This window comes from Rhinolophus hipposideros, assembly GCF_964194185.1.
Source record: "Rhinolophus hipposideros genome assembly, chromosome: 11".
Taxonomy (NCBI): domain Eukaryota; kingdom Metazoa; phylum Chordata; class Mammalia; order Chiroptera; family Rhinolophidae; genus Rhinolophus; species Rhinolophus hipposideros.
In genome coordinates, this window is record NC_138057.1 from 5,413,543 (window position 1) to 5,429,855 (window position 16,313).

Genomic DNA, 16,313 nt, shown 5'->3' on the forward strand with positions numbered 1-16,313 from the left:
TTTATCCCAGAGAAATGGAGGCTTATATTCACACAAAACCTATATGCCAATTTTCAGAGCAGCTTTATTCATAAGAGGCCCAAACTAGAAACAACCAGTGGATGAATGGTCATTCTTTAGAGGGTGAATTGTCACACGAACCCTGGTATCTCAAGCCCATAGAACACTATTCAGCAGCCAAAAGAACTGACTGTTGGTTTGTGCAACAAATTACAAGGGAGTTCGTGTGGGAAAAAAAAGCCAGTCCCAAAAGGATACATACCATATGCTTCCATTTGTATATCATTCTTGAAATAACAAAATTATAGCAATGGAGAACAGACTAGTGAAGATGAATCAGTACCGGGGTTAGGGACTGTGGTAGAAATGTTCTGTGTCTTGATTAGGTGACTATTGATGTCCTGGTTGTGCTGTCATCCTGGTTTTGTAAGATGTCACTATCAGCAGAAACTGGGTGAGGGGTACTGGAGATGTCACTGTATTATTTCTTACAACAGTATGTGAATCTATAATTTTCTCTAAAGAAAATATTAATTTAATGAAATAGTGTCTGACAATAAATGTGTTACATTTCATTCCTATTGTTACACACTCCACCCCACCCCCACATCTATTCTATTTACTTACCTCTGTAGGCATTTGAATTTCTGAACTCTTTCAAATGACAACTAAATGGCCAAATGATTAATTAGCATTTAAAAGGTATTATTACAGAGACGTCATCAAAATGGCGGAGTGAGATGAGCCTCTGTAACGCTCCCCTGGAATTTACAACTAATCGAGCAACAATAACTCCACAAAGGACTCCCTGCACAGCAGACAGGAAAGACGAAGAGGCCCACTACCGAATCCACCTAAAGGTGGGCGAATCCCACGAGCAAGGGGTGAAGGGGGGAAGGGAGAAGTGTGGAGACTGAGCCGGGCGGGCGTAGGACGCAGACCTAGCTCAGTGCTCCGAGCTCGCTGCACCCCAGAACTACCGCAGCTGTGGGAGAGGGAACAACTCGGACTGCTAGGGCTCCGCTTATGGCCCACAGGGCTGAGGGGGCAGCATATAACCTGGCTGAACCCAACGCTCACGGCAGAGACCTCAGAGTAAAGACTGAGGGAAGAAGGTTGAAAATGGTGGTTTAAGCCCTCACTGCCAAGCAGAGAATGGAAGTCTTAGGCACTAAGACTAGCCGCCCCCTCCCTACCCTCCCAGAGCTAGCCCCGCCCCCACCTGCCCGGTGCTAGAAGCGATAAAGTAGCAGTGTCAGATCAAAAGAACAGAATATTTGCTGTTAGGAGAACTGTGGACCGCAGACACAGATTCGCAGCCCAACTAGTCCCAACAAAGGGGAGGGAGCTGTGGAAGCGGGACCGGCTATGGTGGTGGTCGCTGCCATTGCTCTGGGCCACCTCTTACAACTCACCTCGCCCCTGGCCCTACCTATCTGTGCAGATCCCTGCAGGAGTAAACAGAACTGCTGAAACATAAGGGCTCTGAATCTGGTGCAGAAAGAGCTTTGGAACTTCAAAAGCTCACTGCATCCCCACAACGACGTGGCACCCTATGACCCAGGTGAACTGTTACCAGAGGAGAAGCCCATTTCCCATTGAATCCCCACATTGTGTGAGAAGCTGGAATAGTGCAGAGAAAACATAGCACTACTGTGTGAGAGAAAAAAAAAAGGCTACAGTCAGCAAGAAAATGAAACATTCTACCAACAAGAATTGGAAAACAAAAGAGAGACCTCTTCCTATCAACCTGTTGCAGAACCCACTCCTGTAGATGTTTAGGAAGAGAAATAATAAATCAGTAATTGTCATGAATAACCAAGGCAACAAGACAGCTCAGAAAGAAAGTGAAAAGTCTCTAGAAAAGGAACTTAAAGATATGGAAATATGTGACTGAAATGACAGAGAATTCAAGATTGCAGTTCTGAAAACTCAACAAGATGAAAGAAAACACAGGAAGACAATTTAATGAACTCAGAAATGCAATCAAAGAACAACATGAGCATTTTACAAAAGAGATTGAAATTTTACAAAAGAACCAAATGGAATTTCTGGAGATTAAGAACTCAATAGAAACAATCAAGAATGAAATAACCAGCTTACATAGTAGAGTAGACCAGATGGAGGAAAGAATCAGTGACATCAAAGATAGAAACCTGGAAATGACACAGATGGAAGAAGCAACAGACTTGAGACTTAAAAGAAAAGAAAGAACTCTACAAGAACTTTCTGACTTCATCAGAAAGAGCAATATAAGAATAATGGGCATACCAGAAGGAGAAGAAAGAAAGAAGGGAACAGAGAATATATTCAAACAAATTGTTGATGAGACCTTCCCAAACTTGTGGACAGAACAGGATCCTCGAATCCAAGAAGCAAATAGAACACCTAATTTCCTCATTCCCAACAGACCTTCTCCAAGGCACATTGTATTGAAGCTGTCTAAAATCAACAACAGAAAGACTCCTCAAGGCAGCCAAGGAAAAGAAGACGGTAACCTACAAAGGAAAGCCCATTAGATTATCATCAGATTTTTCAGCAGAAACTCTACAAGCCAGGAGGGAATAGAACCAAATATTCAAATTATTGAAAGAGAGAAATTATGAGCCAAGAATAATATATCCAGCACAGATATCCTTTAGATATGAAGGAGGAAGAAAGACCTTTCCAGACATACAGAAGCTGGGGGAATTTTCTAATACACGACCTGCACTACAAGAAATACTAAAAGAGGCAATTCAACCACCATCAACAAGGACAATTTGTGGCAACCAAAACATAAAACGGGAGAGAGTAAAGGCCTGAACAGGAATATGGGAATGGAGAAAGTAAGTGTACTGAAGAAAATGGAATACTCTAAATATCAAACTTTCTTTTACATAAACTTAAGGGTAACCACTCAAAAAAATCCAGAACTGAAATATACATTGTAATAAATGAAGAAACAGAGGGAAACATCATAAAATGCCACCACACAGAAATAACAGACAACAACAAAAAGGCAAAGAAACAATGGAGACACAGCCTTACCTGAAAACTAAAAATAGAATGACAGAAAATCCTCACATATCAATAATCACCCTAAATGCAAATGGACTGAACTCACCAATAAAAAAGCACAGAGCAGCAGATTGGATCAAAAAACTAAACCCAACCATATGGGGTCTCCAAGAGACACATCTCAGCTACAAGACAAGTGTAGACTCAAAGTGAAAGGGTGGAAATTGACACTCCAAGCAAATGGTACCCAGAGAAAATCAGGTGTAGCCATAATGATATCAGATGAAACAGACTTCAGGGTGAAAAAGATAAGAGACAAAGATGGACATTTCATCATGGTAAAAGGGACTATACAACAAGAAGACATAACAGTCATCAATATTTATGCCCCCAATCAGGGAGCACCAAAATATACCAAGCAACTACTAACAGAACAAAAGGGAGAAATTGACCAAAACACAATTATACTAGGGGACTTAAATACATCATTGACAGCTATGGATAGATCATCCAAACAGAAAATAAATAACGAAATAGCAGCCCTAAATGTCACATTAGATCAAATGGACATAATTGACATATAGAGCACTTCATCCTAAAACATCAGACTATACATTCTTTTCGAGTGTACACGGAACATTCTCAAGGATAGACCATATATTGGGACATAAAATCAGCCTCAGCAAATTTAAGAAGATTGAAATCATACCAAGCATATTCTCTGATCACAGCGCTTTGAAATTGGATACAACTGTGAAAAGAAAGCAGGAAAAACCACAAATACATGGAGATTAAACAACATACTTTTAAAGAATGACCAGGTCAAAGAAGAAATTAGAGGAGAGATCAAAAGATACATAGAAACAAATGACTATGAAAACACATCCCACCAAAATTTTTGGGATGCAGCAAAAGCAGTTCAAGAGGGAAATTTATATCATTACAGGCCTATCTCAAGAAACAAGAAAAATCCCAAAAATATATCTTCGTGTTACACCTTAAAGAAGTAGAAAAAGAAGAACAAATGAAACCCAATGTCAGCAGAAGAAAGAAAATAACAAAAATCAGAGCAGAACTAAATGAAATAGAGAACAAAAAGACAATAGAAAACATTAATGTGACAAAGAGCTGGTTCTTTGAAAAAATTAAGAAAATTGACAAACCCTTGGCTAGACTCACTAAGATAAAAAGAGAGAAGACATTAACAAAATCAGAAATGAAAAAGGGGAAGTTAACACAGACACCAAAGAAATACAGGGATCATCCAAGAATACTATGAAGGACCATATGCCACCAAATTCAATACCCTAGAAGAAATGGACAAGTTCTTAGAAACTTGTCCTTCCAAGACGGAACCATGAAGAACTGGAAATTCTAAACAGACCGATCACCAGTAACGAAATTGAATCAGTCATCCAAAACCTTCCCAAAAGCAAAAGTCCAGGACCAGATGGCTTCAGTAGTGAATTCTACCAAACCTTCAAAGAGGATCTAATACAAATTCTGCTCAAACTCTTCCAAAAAATTGAAGAAGAGACAGTACTCCCTAACTCATTTTATGAGGCCAACATTACCCTGATACCAAAACCTGGTAAGAACAACACAAAAAACGAAAACTACAAACCAATATCTCGGATGAATACAGATGCAAAAATCCTAAACAAAATTCTAGCAAAACGAATACAACAATGCATTTAAAAAGATTATTCATTATGACCAAGTGGAGTTCACCCCCGGGGCATAAGGATGGTTCAACATCCGCAAATCCATCAATGTGATACATCACATAAACAAAATAAAGGACAAAAATCATATGATTATATCAATTGACACAGAAAAAGCATTTGACAGGATACACATGCATTTATGATTAAAACGCTTAATAAAATAGGTATAGAAGGAAAATACCTCAACATAATAAAGGCCATATATGACAAGCCTTCAGCTAATCTCATAATTAATGGTGAAAAACTGAAGCGCTTTGCTCTACATTCAGGAACACGACAGGGCTGTCCCCTATCACCTCTGCTTTTCAACATAGTGTTGGAAGTCCTTGCCAGAGCCATCAGGCAAGAGAAAGAAATAAAAGGCATCCAAATTGGGAATGAAGAAGTTAAATTGGCACTCTTTGCAGATAACATGATGCTATATATAGAAAACCCTAAAGACTCCACCAAAAAGCTATTAGAAACAATCAACGAATACAGTAAAGTTGCTGGCTACAAAATCAATGTACAAAAGTCCATTGCATTCCTATATATTAACAATGAAATCTCAGAAAAAGAAATAAAAAAAACAATGCCCTTTGCAATTGCAGCAAAAAGAATAAAATACCTAGGAATAAACTTATCCAAGGATGTGAAGGCCTTATATGCTGAAAAGTATAAGACATTTTTGAAAGAAATTGAAGAAGACACAAAGAAATGGAGAGACATTCCATGCTCATGGATTGGAAGAATCAACATAGTTAAAATGACCATATTACCCAAAGCAATAAACAGATTTAATGCAATCCCCATCAAAATCCCAATGGCATTTTTTAAAGAAATAGAACAAAAAATCATTAGATTTGTTTGGAACCACAAAAGACCCCGAATAGCCAAAGAGATCTTAAGAAAAAAGAACATTACTGGAGGTATCACACTCCCTGACTTTAGCTTGTACTACAGGACTGCAATAATCAAAACAGCGTGGTATTGGCAGAAAAACAGAGACATAGACCAATGGAATAGAATTGAGAACCCAGAAATAAAACCACATAAATATGGACAGATAATTTTTGAGAAAGAAGCTAAAAACATACAATGGAGGAAAGACAGCCTCTTCAATAAATGGTGCTGGCAGAATTGGATAGCCACGTGCAAAAGAATGAAACTGGACGGCTATCTGTCACCATGTACCAAAATTAATTCAAAATGGATCAAAGACTTAAGCATAAGACCTGATACAATAAACTGCATAGAAGAAAACATAGGTACTAAACTTATGGACCTTGGGTTCAAAGAGCATTTTATGAATTTGACTCCAAAGGCAATGTAAGTAAAAGGTAAAATAAACAAATGGGACTATATGAAACTTAAAAGCTTCTGCACAGCAAAAGAAACCATCAACAAAGTAAAGAGACAACCAACTGAATGGGAGAAGATTTTTGGCAAACAGTGCCTCTGATAAGGGGATAATATCCAAAATATACAAGGAACTCATGCAACTGAACAACAAAAAAACAAACAACCCAATTGAAAAATGGGCAGAGGACCTGAAGAGACATTTCTCCAAAGAGGACATACAAATGGCAAATAGACATATGATAAAATGCTCAACATCACTAATCATTAGAGAAATGCGAATAAAAACCACAATGAGATATCACCTCACCCCAGTCAGAATGGCTATCATCAATAAGACAAATAGTAACAAGTGTTGGAGAGGCTGTGGAGAAAAAGGAACCCTCATACACTGTTGGTGGGAATGCAGACTGGTGCAGCCGCTATGGAAGGCAGTGTGGAGGCTCCTCAAAAAATTACGAATAGAATTGCCATATGACTCAGCAATCCGTCTCCTGGGTATCTACCCAAAAATCTGAAAACATTTATACATAAAGACATGTGTGCTCCAATGTTCATTGCAGCTTTGCCAAGACATGGAAACAACCAAAATGTCCTTGGATAGATGGATGGATAAAGAAGTTGTGGTATATATACACAATGGAATACTATTCGGCGTTAAGGAAAGATGATATAGGAACATTTGTGACAACATGGATGGATCTTGAGAGTATAATGCTAAGCGAAATAAGTCAGACAGAAAAAGCAGAGAACCCTATGATTTCACTGATATGTGGTATATAAACCAAAAACAACAAAAGAACAAGACAAACAAATGAGAAAGAAAAACTCATAGACACAGACAATAGTTTAGTGGTTACCAGAGGGTAAGGGGAGTGGGGGGTGGGAGATGAGGGTAAGGGGGATCAAATATATGGTGATGGAAGGAGAACTGACTCTGGGTGGTGAACACACAATGGGATTTATACATGATGTAATACAGAATTGTTCACCTGAAATCTATGTAATTTCACTAACAATTGTCACCCCAATAAATTAAAAATAATAATAATAAAAATAAATTAATAAATAAATAAAAATAAATAAAAGGTAGTATTACTTACTATATGCCAAGAGTTTGTCATTTTTCTCTATTTCACATCGTTGAATTATTCCTCCTTATACGTATCACTGAGGACATAGAGACAGAAGTACTGTGTAACTTTTTAAAAATATATATAAAAAACATTAATAATTGGAAATTGAGATTCTGAAATGGTTTTGCTGAACCTTTTATCACACAATGGCAAAGCAGGAAAAATAGATGGTGCCATGGGCAATGAGACCCCAAGGGTGGGAAAGTGACTGTCACCTAAATGAAGCAATGACAGGAAATGAAATATTTCAAGCAGGCAAGTTTACGTTCAATGATGGTGCCTACAATTTGCAATCAATTGTTACTAGAGAATCAAGGACTGAATAGTCTGCAGACTCACACATACAGGTGATAAAGAGTAAAAGCCAGGTCTGCAAGAAAGGAAAGTCAGAACATAAAATGCTGTGTTCCATTTCATCTTTCCCAAGGAACATAAAAGACCCAAGTCAAAAATTAATCCACAGGCAGTGTGTTGAGTGAGCCATCTCTGCAGCTGAACAGGCCTTGTGAGTAACAAATGAATAATGAAACACTTGAAAGGCTAAGACATTTGTATAATTATGGAACCTGCTGAGGAAGGAACAGCTGTAATGAAAGCCACAGGGAAAATGTAAAACAGAGCATTCTGGGTAATCCTGTAATCACACTTTTTAACAAGAGAAAAGCCCTTTCAGGCATGTACCTTTCATTCCCCTGGAAACTCAGGGCTGAATTTCCAAAGAGCAAAATTATTAAAACCAATGAATATTCTTTAGAGTTTGTCTTTACTCATTTGGAAAGACAAGTGAAGGATAAATATTCCAGAAACATAATCAAGTTCTATAGTTTTCTATAAGAGATGTGTTTCTCTGTCCTGAACTTAGAGCGCTTTTTGATCTAGAAGCCAGTATTTTTACACTCTCCAAGGCAGAGTGGACTTCCACCCGTGTTTCGTGGACAGCTATCAGTAGACTCAGACCACCCCGCTCCTCTGGGATGGTCCCACCCACATCTGCTCATAAGTCTCATGCCCATTCATCACCAGCTCCACAGTGTTACTTCATTCACAGCTTCAGATAATGCTTGAATTGGCTGCCATCTAATGCAATGTTCCAGCAATGAGCTCCTGGTTCCTCACATTCATTCTTGACATCCCACTTCCTCAACAGAAATAATTTTTACTGATAAGAAACAAAATAGCAAACATGCACCATCTTCTTTCTCTCTGAGTTGCCCCAATACTTCCCCTATATTTCTCCTTGTCCAGTTAGTTATAGATTGCTGCAAAACAACCCCCTCCAATCAGTGTTATAGACAGTATCCACTCTATTATGCCCTTTGAATTCTGCAGCCAGGAATGTAATCAGAACCCCAAGAAGATGGCCTGTCTGCTCCAAAGGGTCTGGGATACCAGCTAGGGGGACTCAAATGCAAGGCAGCACCACTGGAAGGCTTCTTTACTCACACATCTGGTGCCTGTACTGGGGTCACTCGAAGTCTGGGCCCTGCCAGACCTGGAACTCTGTGGAGTTTGGTATTCCCCCTAGGATGATTGCCTCAATGGGATGGGCTTCATATCTGAGGGCTCCTCAAGAGTCTAGTAAAGGAGGCAGTAGCTGCATGGCCTTCTCTGGCCCCATATTAGGAGTCACCACTTTCTATTGGTCAAAGCAACCACAAGCCTGCCAGATGCAAAGGGAGGGACATAGACCTCACTGCTGGATGGGAGGAGCTGCAAAGAATTTGTGGCAATTTTTAAAACTACCACACATCTAAAAGGGGTTCTGGATTTGACCGTCTGCACACCTTTGGACACTCAGTTCTTTCCTTCTCACCACCATCCTGTTTCAGACCATCATCCCCCACCTGGACAACCTTGATATCCTTCTCACTGCTCTCCCACACACATACTCTTATGTTCTGCTCAGTCATAACTCTTTCTTCTCCCACACTGGGGTAATCATGAAAACCCAAATCTGCTTCTCGCCAGCCTCCATTGCTACATAAGATAAGAATCCATAGCTTGGCCCTCAGGGTCCTATGTGGTTTAATCCTTGATGACTTACTTATCTTGTCATCCAACCCTGGATTGTGTCACCTTTCTGAATGCCTTGAGGCCTTTGTACACACTGGTTCCTCTGTCTTGAATGCTCTTCCTTGCATGCCCCACTCACCTGCACACAGATTCTCATAAGATAGCAAGCACGCATCATCATCTCTTCGCCCAACACCACTGTCACAGAGGTCTTCTCCACCCTAAAAATGAGTCTGAGCCCTGTGATGTGTTCTTACAATACCCTATACTTTTCCTTCCCGTCTACTCCTTTAACCCACACCCTTGTAATGTGACCTTGGGGAGGGCCCTGACAAGAGGTGGAGTCTACACAATGGACTTGGCCATGGGACTTGTTTTGGTCAATGGGGAATTAATGAACATAATACAGAAATGGGTTTGAAACGTGTGTGGTATTGGGACCTGCTCTCTTGCTGTGACAGGACCTCCAAGACCACCAAGTCGAACCAGCCTGCTGCATGCTGAGAGGTCACATAGAGAAGAACCGAGATTCCCTGTGTCATGAAGTAAAGCCATCCTGCATCAGCCAGCTGCCACCCTACCCCGTGACTGACCACAGACACAAGGGAGAGGCAAGCAGAGACCAAGCAAGCTGGCCAGTTGAGCCAGCCCAGTGACTCAGTAAGCAGATGTGCAGTGATCAGAGGGCTGTGGTTTGGAATCACCATACACTGGGGAAGGCTGCCTTTAGGATAAGCATGTACTTTGAGGCTTGATGACATCCACAGACTGACCAAGTATACTCTGCTAACCGTCTTGTCACTGGTGTTAAAAATAGCCCCTGACACAATGCGTGCTGACTGATAGTTGAGCAAATTAAGTAAATCATGAGTCTCCACCATACAGACAAAATTGTCTGGGTTTCTTGAGAACAAGGGCTCTACATTGTTTTGTTTTGTTTTATTTTTCACACTTTCTCTCCAAGTTCACCCGGGATCACTTTCTAAGGCATGTGGAATAGTCCTTTTCAAACCAGCTCTCTCCTCTCCCAACAGCTCTGCTGTGGCTCCCTGCCCTGCCTGTCAGGAGTCCCTCTTATCTTAGTTTGCGTTTTCACCATAAGCACCAAATGTGGTGTGAAGCTGTAGGAAGCAGCAAATAACCCGATGTGACCTCTCTCTCAGGGAACACACAAGTCCTGAGGAGTCCATGGGGCCTCAGCAGGTGAAAGGGAGAGAACTGAGGTCTTGCTGCCCCCTCCCCGCACCATCCCTACATTTTTTTCAGCCTTTGGTAAAATAAAGTGAGCACACCAAAACTGGAGGGAGGCAATGGCATTTCGCATGACTTAGTAACAACATGCAGCACAGAGGAGCGGGGAACTTTCTGGGGTGACAGAAACACTCCAGATTTCGACTGTGGTAGTAATTACAAGAATGTGCATATTTGTCAAAATTTTGAATAGGTGTGATTCATTGTACATAAGTATTCTCAATAAAGCTAATTTGTAAAGTCTACATGCGGTCCTTCCCTCTTTCTGGTTCCCTATCTGCTAGCTGAGGGCTCCATGGTTGGACTCCTCAGGTTGGAGTGCATGGAGGGAAGAGGGCAAGGTGGTGAGAGCTTGCTGACTCATACGGGCTCAGGTGGGTGCTGTAGAAATACCACCACTGGTGGACCACACCATCTGTTCTGTCTGCCATGCTCCCAGAGCAGGAGTACCCTCCAGCCACTGTGCCCCCACACTCCAGAGACTCTGTGGAGCGTCCCTCAGCAAGCTTTCAGCACAAGTCACTTGAAAGATGTCTGTCTTTTAAGACTCTGAAAGCTCCTTTCTCCATGATCCCATCCTGGAGCTCTTTGTAAATTCATACTTCATCTGGTAACTCTTTTGGAGATGCAGCTCTGTGGGACCCTGGAGGTGACACAACGCTGGCATCCTATTACAAATGGCGACTGTCCTTGTGTGTCTGGCTTCTTGTTTTGGGTTGTTGGCTGTACGTTTGCTTTATACCAGCCAGCACCCACTGCCCATTCCTGTGGCAACAGCTGTCTAATCTTCCTTTGGTGATGAGTTTTTCCTCAAATCAATACAGGTGGTGCTAAGCAAGACACCTCCACAGAGGATTTTAGAGAGCAGCAGGACCTGGTGTGAGGGGCAAAGGGTCACCTTGCAGGTTTCCAAGGGAGAACATTCCAGGCCAATGGACTGTTATGGACTGAATTGTGTCCCTCCCTCCACCAAATTCATTCATTGAAGCCTGAAGAATCCATGTGACAGCATTTGGAGACGGGGCCTTTAGGGGGTTATTAAGGTTATGTGAGGTCTAGAAGCGGAGCTCTGACGTGATACGACGGGTGCACTAGGAGAAAAGCAAGGGGCACCGCAGTGCTCTCTCCATCATGTGAGGACACAGCAAGGGGGTGGCCAGGAAGAAGGCTTACTCCAGAGCTCCACCATGCTGGCATCCTGGTCTCAGACTTCCAGCCTCCAGGACTGTGAGAAATAAATGTCTATTGTTTAAGTCAGTCCAGGCTGGGAATAGCAGGTGCCAACCAGTGCAAAGGCCTTGAGGTGTGAGGCTCTGCAGGGAGAGCACAGGGAGCAAGAGATGTGGTCAGAAAAGCTGTGGCCAGGTGGGCCTCAGAGGGATTTCATGGCTTTGGCTTTTATTCCTAAACTGGAAGCTGCAGGGGGCTTTTAAGGAGAGCAGGACATGCTCACCTACATTTGTAGAAACTACCTGGTCCTGGAAGGGCACAGGAAGACCTGAGGTGACTGGGTAGCGCTGGAGAGGCTAGGGGCTGGGAGTCTGGCTGTATCCTGAGAGTGGAGGCCCACTTAGGGGGTTGGGTGTGATGTGGGAGAGAAGACATGAGGGTGATGCAGCTCTTGTCCTGAATAACTTCCATGTCTGGAAGGATGGAGGTGCCACACACTGACCCGGGAAGGCTGGGGAGGAACAGGTTGCCACACACTGACCCCGGGAAGGCTGGGGACCCAGGACCTGGTCTCGGTACACAGGGTCACTTGTGACAGTTTCAGGCAGAAACCTCAAAGAAGCTCCTAGGTGTGAGTGTGAGAGGCGCTGAGGGGTTTGGGCAGATTTAGGAGTTTTGCTTTGTATCTGGAGTGAGCCAGGGCAATGAGGCCATACCAAAAAAGGTGGCTGAGAAGGAGCAGCCCAGAGGGAGGAAGGGGAAGAGTAGAGCCAGGAACCCAGCTAAGAGGGTGCTCCAAGGAGCAGGTGGTGATGAAAGTTTCTTGTGCTTTCAGGAGGTTGAGTGTTGGGTGTTGTTATTGGCTGATTTGTGTCCCCCAAATTCGTAGGCTGAAGTCCTAATCCTTCAGTACCTCAGAATAGGACTGTATTTGGGTATGGGTTTTTACAGAAGAGATTAAGGTAAAATGAGATCACTAGGGTGGTCCTAATCGAACATGACTGGTGTCCTCATAAGAAGAGGAGATTAGGATACAAACACACAGAAAAGAGACCATTTGGGAACACAGGAAGAAGACAGCTTTCTTTTCTGTCCAAATGTCCGCTTGGACTGTGGCTTGGAAAGAGCAGTTTTAATGGCCTGGTGGGACCTGGACCCTACCTGGATAGAGCAGTTTTAATGGCCTGGTGGGACCTGGACCCTACCTGGATGGAGAGACACTGGAGGCAGAGATAATGGACAGAATATTCAAGGTTCCATGGGAGTGGAAGGAAAGAAAAAAGTAGGGGGAGGGGAAGGAGAAGGAGACCGTGCTGGTGTGGAGGGAGGAAGTGGGTGAAGAGAACCACTTTCTCCAGGCTCAGCAGAGGTGCCCCATGTTGGGCTGTCGCCCTTCCATAAAGCCCGCAGGCAAGGCGGGAGGGTAGAATTGGCCATGGAGGGGCAGCCATGGAAGTGTTTTTTTCGTTGCTTTTTTTCCCCTCTGTGACAGAGGAAGCAATGGCATCAGTGAGAATGAGAGAGGAGGTTGGGGCCTCTAAGAATTAGGGCAGATATAATGTTGGAGAGACAGGGAGGGATGAGGAACTGAGGAACTGAGGAAGGACCCCCAGGGGAGATCCAGTCTGAACACACAAGGTTAAGCAGGGTGGGGGAAGCACCTTGCCTTCTATATGTAGATGGGCAGGAGGCTGACCAGAACAGTTCCCAGGGGGAGAAATGTCCTCAGGGGGAGCAGAAGGGAGGTACGTCATTACCTGAGGAGGATGCTGAGCTGGCTTATGACGGACCATGAGGCTCAGATGGCTCCAGGAAGGGCTTCAGGGACTGGATTGGGCTGGGAATTCTTGGAGCCAGAAGGAGCAGTCCTCTCTCTAGTTTGGCCCAAGAGAAAAAGAGAAGAACATGGGGCTGGTCAGTGCACCAAGATGTGATGAAAACTCGAGAGTCTAGTTATGCAAATGTTCTCCTTGCATCTGCAATGTGTGGTGTTTCAAGGCAAGGAAGGAAGAGGGGCTGGAGGGGTGCAGGCGCAGCTAACCTGGAACCCCTGCCCTTTTGGGGAGGAGAGTGGAGCATGGGGTGGTGGCCTGAGAAAGAGAAGGCTTCCAGCAGGCAGCGCTGGGTTTGCAGACTCCCTGTTGGCCTCTGACTGAACCCCAGTTGCTGAAACAGTTCTATTTCACAAAAACAAATTAACAGGGCCGAACTGGTGGCTCAGGCGGTTGGAGCTCCAAGCTCCTAACGCTGAAGGCTGCCGGTTTGATTTCCACATGGGCCAGTGCCAGATGGCTCAGTTGGTTGGAGCGCAGGCTCTCAACCACAAGGTTGCCGGTTTGATTCCCGCAAGGGATGGTGGGCTCTGCCCCCTGCAACTAGAAAATGGCAACTGGACCTGGAGCTGAGCTGCGCCCTCCACAACTAAGACTGAAAGGACAACAATTTGACTTGGAAAAAAGTCCTGGAAGTACACACTGTTCCCCCATAAAGTCCTGTTCCCCTTCCCCAATAAAATTTAAAAACAAACAAACAAACAAAAACAAGTCAACAGAGACACTGAGCAGATGTCTGCTTTGATATGATGTGACTCCTGGATTAAAGAGCCATTGATGGTATTGGGAGAAAGAAAGCAAATGATCAGAGCATCATTTTCCTCTGAGCAGCACACTCGCAGTTTTGTAGGCTGGGAGCTGCCCCTGGCTTTGCTGTTCTAGGAGGCATATAGCCAAACATTTCTTCCTATACCCCAACATCTCCACAAGAGTTATCACACCACCCACCGTGAGGGTCAACAGGCCCATTGCCTTCTCTCCTATGGCCACTTGTCTCTTTCCAGCCCTTTCTTTCCTAATTCTATGTAAAAAAGAAAAAGAAAAAAGCCGGGCTTTCCCCCACCCCAAGAGGAAGGGGGATGCTGCACTCTTCTAATGTCTGGGACAATCAAGCCAAAGGGGGAGCTCATTTAAAAGGCTGGATCCTGTGGCTCAGGATGCTTAGAATGAGACTCCGCATTTTCCTCCTCTCTCTCAAGAAAATCATCCAAGTGAGAATAAATCTGTGGGGAGCAAGGAGAGGGAGCAGGGTGGAGGGAAGAGACCATCAGCCTTTGAAGACTTCAACAGATTTCAGGAAGATGGAAGGCAGGTTGACACCTGCCCATGTTAGAAGATGCAGGCAAAACCCACGTGGCAGGAGTAGGGGCACAGGTGGTATCCTCAGGGCTCAGGGTGAGGGTGGGGCAGGAGGTCCAGGACTAGTGGAATCTCTTTAAGGAATATGTGTTCCAGCTCCAGACTTGGGACAGTTTCCCCTGGCCCTGAACCCCAAGACTCTTTTCCAAAGAAGTCCAAGGACTTCCCCAGATGTGAGCAATGGCATCAAGTACAGCCCTCTCTGCTCTGCCATCTGAGGACCCCCAACCTGAATGTTGTCCCTTTCACACACAAGCAGTTCCATTTAGCTTTCCTGATCAGGAGAAGGAAACTAGCAGAAAAAAGAAATGCAAACACAAGAGCAAAGGAAACCCATCCTGGTCATAGGCACATTCAACCAAACCTGTAAGAAGGAGATGGAATACCAGACCACAACTCAGCCAGCAGGGACCGTTCCTACACAGTTATGATTAGGTTTATATGAGGCCGGACAATTAAGTTCATGAACTCATCCTAGAAAAAATAATACAACCTCATTGCTGAATATCACTACAGTCACCTTCGAAGTACTACCCTTGGGAAGCTATGCACCAAGGCGAGTGCCTAGTCCACCCTTCAAAGCAATTGTGGAACTCTTTTTCTGGAATGGACATCAGAGCTAGAATGGTTGTCGTATTACCCTTGATGTCCTTAATTTCATCAAAATATCTTCCTTTCAATATTTCCTTTATCTTTGGGTAAAGAAAGAAGTCATTGGGGGCCAGATCAGCTGAGTAGGGAGGGTGTTCCAATATAGTTATTTGTTTACTGGCTAAAAACTCCCTCATAGACAGTGTTGTGTGAGCTGGTACGTTGTGGTGATGCAAAAGCCACGAATTATTGGTGAAAAGTTCAGGTTGTCTAACTTTTTCATGCAGCCTTTTCAGGACTTCTAAATAGTAAACTTCCTTAACTGTCCAATTGGTACAAATTCATAATGAATAATCCCTTTGATATCAAAAAAGTTTGCAACATTGTTGCAACAAGTTCACAAACTTAATTGTCAGAACTTGTATGCTCTGTGTTGAGCCCACTTCTAGATGAAACCCAGAAAATGGCAAGGAGAATGTACTATAGGATGTTTCCTTTGCTGGCATAAAAATAAATGCATACTGGGGTGAAGGGAGTGTTCTAAATCTGGATTGAAGTAGTGGTTACAGAACTCTAAAGATTTGCAAAAATCATTAAATTATACACTCACTAACAGTGAGTGAATTTTATGGTATATAAACTATACCAACTGTGAAAAATGAAAACAACAATCTATCACCTCAAAAATAAATTCATATCTAGCTGGAATAATGTGGGATGCATAAGGTGGGGGGAAAGATAGAGGGAGGGGTGGGGTGCCAAGCCCTAGCTGTCTCAGCAATTACTGCCGCAGAACAAGAAGTTCAAGTTCAAGCATACTGCTTAAAGCTAAATAGTTAACTTAAAGGAAAACTGACTATAAAAATATAACCACAACAATCTAGAGGAAGAGGATA